Source organism: Mustela nivalis (genome assembly GCF_964662115.1).
Source record: "Mustela nivalis genome assembly, chromosome: 3".
Taxonomy (NCBI): domain Eukaryota; kingdom Metazoa; phylum Chordata; class Mammalia; order Carnivora; family Mustelidae; genus Mustela; species Mustela nivalis.
This window is the reverse complement of record NC_139022.1, coordinates 4839643-4845271: the sequence shown is the minus strand read 5'-3', so window position 1 is coordinate 4845271 and position 5629 is coordinate 4839643.

The window sequence follows — 5629 nt, the reverse complement described above, 5'->3', positions numbered from 1 at the left end:
CGGCCCGCCCGCGCCCAAGGAGGGGTCACGCCGACGCCAGGGGCGGGCCGAAACCCGAGCCGAGCGCACCGCCCCGCTGCGCCGCCGCCCGGCCCTTCGGGTGTCCGGGCGCTCCGCGCGCCTGGAGGCGGGGAGCGTGGGGGGCGGGAGGAGTGGGGAGTGGTGGAGTAGGGGCGGGGCTGGGGCGGAGCGCTGACTCCGAGCCGGGGCGGCCGGGTTAGGACGGGCGGGGGGCGGCCACGGGGGCGGGGCTAGAGGCGGTCTGGGGGCGCGCGGAGGGCTGGGGCGGGGCCGGGGCGGAGCGTTGGCTCCCAGCTGCTCGCCGGGTTGGGGGGACCCGGGGCGGCTGCGGGGGCGGAGCCAGGGGCCCGGGGCGGGGCCGGGGCGGAGCTCCAGGCCCGGACCAGCGGTGGTGAGCCCTGGAGGACCCAGGGTCAGCCCTCAGCGGAAGCGCGCTGGCGCGCTCCCCTGGGACTTGCCGTGGACAGGGAGACCCTGCAACAGGTGATACCCGCGCTCTTAGCGAAGCCAGATCGCTCGGGAAGCCGGCCGCAGGGCCACTTCTTCCCGGGACTGAGGCGACCTGGCCAGCGGAGGGCAAAGGCTGATTCGCTTGACCTTTGGGACCTCTGTCTCTCCCCATCCTTATTACATCGAGGGAGGTGAGACAGAGGCTGAGGTCACTGCCAGCGCCGACGCTCGAGCGACCCCCGTTCTCAGGGCCTCTGCACAGGGGCGGCTGGGAGAAGTGGGCTCGGAGGACCAAAGGGGCCTGGCGTGGCCAGAGGCGGGAGGAGCAGCGGGGGACGCGGAGGAGAGAAGGCACGGAATCCGCTGCTGAAACAAGACGATGTCAGAGAACCCAAAATCGAATGAAACAGACACACGATTGGGTTTGAGGAGAACCAGCTAAAAGGCCCCTGGGTCAGCTCCAGGGCGCAGGCTGCAGTGTAGGGTCCCACGAAGGGCCAGCCTCCAGGTAACATCGAAGACCCCTCGGACTAGCCAGGCCTTGAGCCTCAAGGGAGACCCCAGCTCCCCACCAGCTTGTCTGAACCCAGAGGAGCCCTGGATCTGGGGTACAAGTGGCCCTGGATCTGGGGGTCTGAGCACCTCCAAAGGCGGACTGGTGGGCTCTGAGAATTTAGCACTCAGTGACCTGTCTTGGAACGGTGCTAGAAGATGCACCTCACGGTGGCTCCTGGGAGTAGGACGGCTCCGGGGCGCCTACGTCTCCGGGAAGGCCGCCCAGGTGAGCACTCCCTGGTCTTGCTGCGGGAGTTCCTGGCGCAGGAGTGAGTGAGGGGTGGGTGGGGAGCAGATGGGGCGGGACAAATCATGTCCTCTCTGGGACTCTCTCTGAGAGCCATCTCGCACCAAGGAGCTGTGGCCTTTTCTAAGCTGTGATGCCATGTCGTGGAAGGACCCACCCATGATTAGCCCTCTCCGTGGGTGTGACTGGCCTCACGTCATTCCCCTCTTCCTGGACTCCTCCTACAAGAGGGGGCTCTCTCCGCTGCCCTCATCTGCTCACACCCTGCTCGGCCAGCTCACCGGTGGGGCTGGCTCCGCACGGAGAAGGCTGACCAAAGACAGCCCCAGCCCACCCAGGCTGCAGGGCCCCAGGGGCAGGGAGGGGGGCGGGAGGGGGCGCCCTGTCCCAACCCAGACGGCTATAGCCTTGCCCAGCCTGCGGGGCCTCCCCCTGAAGCCTGCCTCCCACACCCGGGAAGTGCTAGGTGGCCGGTGGGGGGGACACAGAGTGATGACATGTTTAAAGGCACGAGATTGCGTCCAAGAAAAATGAAGTGTGAGATTGTAAACGTGTGTCTGGAAGGCGTTGCAGGCATTACCGAGCTCTTCCGCAGGGAGCGGAGGGTTCTCCCGTTGGCCGCCCAGTGAGTCCCGCGGAATGAGGCGGGTGGAGGTCCCAGCAGCCTGGACCTGCAGCAGTGGGCTGCCGCGGAGAGAGGGAGGAGGACAGGGTGAGGGCCATCTGTGAGCTCCGCAAGGGTAAGGCCATCTGGGGTCTGGAAGGAGCCCAGGTCAGTCCAACCCACCTAGCCTGGCTGGAGCCCCCACTAAGCTGCCCCAGATATCAGCAGGGCTGGGGTTCCCAGAGACCCTTCCAGCCTGAAGAGCGAGCGGGGACACCAGGCTTTGCCCTCAGGGAAGTGGGGGGTCCAGTGCCCTGTAACTCAGGGTCTGGGCTGTGCCTGCCCCCACCCCCTGCACCTTGGAGAGACACCCCACCCCAGCTAGACCTTGGAGGCAGGCTCCCTGTCCCCAGTCTCAAGCTTCACACCTCTGCCTACATGCCCACCTCCCCAGTGACTGATGGGCCTTCACAGACTTGCTCTTGGGCCCTCCGAGCTCCCCAGTGGGCACCAGTGCCCCTGCCTCCAACCACACCCAGCCCCACCCACCTTAGCAGACCCTGTGGGCCTGCAACACCTGCAACACTTGCCCTGGCTGGTCCCGGATAGGCCAGCCACGCTGTGTGGAACAGCTACCAACAGACCAGCATCAGCTCCGTTGACCCTGGAGGGTAAACTGAGGCCCAGAAAACCACCATAAAGGCTAGGGACACAAATTACCCAGCAGGTAATCTCACGGCCTGAGTACAGCGTGAGGAGGGAATGCTGTCCAGGGAGGGCAGGCACGTCTCGTCAGCATTCTTGGCCATGGCCGATGGCCTCTGGGCAACGGCAGAGTCGCTCCACATCTCTTGCAGAATATTGGGCTTGGGGCTTCTCTGGCTGAAAGCCCCTTGTCCCCCTTCATGGCCACCTAGGCCTGCTTGGGCACAGGTCAGCTTGCCAGGGCAGGATATGCAGAGCCGGCAGCAGGACAAGCTTCCTCTATTGGCCCAGAGGCTGCAGCTGCCCTGTGTCCTTGAGGGAGACAGAGGAATGGTCCAGACCCGACTGGATGGTCTCTGCCCTGCACACATTCCTAACATGGGTCAGGATTGGGAAACACAGTGGTGCTCTCCATGAGGGGAAGGGGCCCAGGCCCAAGAGGGCTGCGTCCATGCCACAGAAAGGCTTGTGCTCCAAAAGGAAGCCTACCTTGGGAAGGGAAAATCAAAGGCAATGGGCCTCAGTGCTCACTGGATCCCACTGCTTTCACAAACATATAGCTTCATGGGGAGCTCAGCCCCAGGAACTGCTGGAATCCTACACAGCCACAGACCCTGAGCTGGTCCCCAGCCATGCAGACAGGCCTGGCCAGAACTCACAGAGTAGCAGACACCTGCAAAGTCAGAGTCCCGCCATGACCTCAGGCTGGGCAAGGGCAGGCCAGCCCGACATCTCCAAGGCCCCATCTGGATGTGGTGGCAGAGTCTCATCAGTCTATGCATGACAGCCTTATTCCCCTCCTCCCTAGGAGATGAGAGATGGAGCAATGGAGGGGACAGAGAACAGCAGGAAGCCTGCTTGCCCAGCTGCTACCCGGCCAATCTTTAACCCCACTGTAAGCCTCAGTTTCGAGGGTGGAGTTCTGGGAGACTCTAGGAAGGCCAGCCTGGGGAGGGATTGCCAGCCACTGCCTGGATGGGGTGGGGTACAGTTCTCTGGGTGGTCTGGAAGAAGCCAGCAAGCAGCTGCTTATCAGGAAACATTGCCTAATTGGGAAGGTTTATGGGGCCAAGCAGGGGGTCTCCCTAGGGGAGATGGTGAAAGCCACTCATGAGTCATTTGAAACTGAGCTGGACAAAGAGCTCAAGGAGAAATGTTCCCACCCAGCCTGCCAGTCATGGGCAGAATGAGCTCATGGGCTGTGGGGCACGTGTATGTGTGCTTATGTTCGTGTGTGTGTGTGTGTGTGTGTGTTCACACTCATGTGAGAGAGAGAGGAAGGAAGAGAAAGCTGGTGCACTCCCAGCTGGGACTGGGAAGCTGAGCCCAGTGGAGCCTCTACCACAGCCCATCCCTACGTGGCCAGGCTGCCCACTACAGATCAGCTGGCCCAGTGTCCCAGCCAGCACCCAGTCCACTATCCCAGCCAACACCCTGACCCAGTGTCCCGGCCAGAACCCAGTCCAGCATCCCAGACAGTGCCTAATCCAACATCTCAACTAAGCATCCCAATCCAGCAAGATAGTGCCCAGTCCACCATCCCAGCCAAGCATCCTTGTTAAGTATTCTGGCCAGAATCCTGGTCCAGCATCTTTGCACAACATCTCAGCCAGCACCCAGTTCAGTACTCTGGCCAAGCATCCTAATCCAGCATTCCAGTCAGTACCCAGTTCAGCGTCCCAGCCAGCATCCTTGTGCAGTATCCCAGCCCACACCCTGGTCCAGTGTCCCGGCCAGTACCCAGTCCATCACCCCAGCCAAGCATCCTGGTCCAGCATCCCAGCCAGCACCTTTGTCCAGTATCCCAGTCAGGGCCCAGTCCAGCATCCCAGCCAAGCATCCTTGTCCAGTATCCCAGCCAGTGCTCAGTTCAGTATCCCAACCAGCATCCTGGTCCAGCATCCCAGCCAGCATCCTGGCCAGTGCACACACCCTCTAGGCAGTGCCCAGCACAGCACCTGTCCTCAGACAGATGCCAGTGGACATGGAGCTTTTCCTCACAGTAGGACACCATCTGTTCACACCACCTTTCCACCTGTGAGAGGTGTGTTGGAAAACTTGGGTGCATAATAAACATTTCTTAACATGTTTCAAGGTTTTAAAATTTGTTGTTTAGAGAAAACTGAAGGTTCACATATAATTGTAAGAAATAATGAAGGTGATTCTTGTATCCTTCACTTGGATACCCCTAGTGAAGAAACTGTTGCAAAACTCTAGGACAATATGACACCAGAAAACTGTCATTGACACAATCCATCAACCATGGTGCGTGCCCTCATCACATGCGGTGTTCAGTCCACCCATCACTTTCAGTACAGGAATGCTACACACATAGAAGCGTATAGTGTGTAACCTTTGAGGACTGGCTTTTGCACTGAGCCAACATTCAGTGGATTGACTGGATAGATCCATCCAATCAATCCACCCAGCATTGATGCATTCCCTGGAGATCCATCCAGGTTGTACATTCCTTCCTTTCTTTGCTGCATAAGATTCCACTCTACAGACGGACCACGGCCTGTTAAGCACACACCCATTGAAGGACACCTGGGCTGCATCCAGTTTCTGACTATTATGCGTAAAAACTGCTGTAAACATTCTTGGAAAGGTTTCATGTGAACAAAAGTTTTATTTCTCTGGGATGCATGCCCAGGAGAGCCAAAGCTAGGTCATATGGTGGTTGCATGTTTGGTTTTGTGAGAAACTGCCAAACTGTTTTCCAAAGTGGCTGCATCGTTGCACACTCCCACAAGCATCATACACGAGATCTAGTTTCTCCACATCCCTGCCAATATTTGGGACTGTCACTGCTTTTTTTTTTTTTATTCTAGATGTTTTTATAAGCATGTGGTTGTGTCTCATTGTGGTTTTAATTTGCATTTCACTAGTGGCTAATGATGTTGAACATTAATGATTTTTATTTGCCATCTATATCTCCTCTTTGGTGAAAGATCTGTTCATCTTTTGCCCATTTTCTAATTGGATTGGCTCTTTTAATGTTGAATATTGAAAGCTCTTAATCTATTGTAGGCATGATTGTTTTGTCA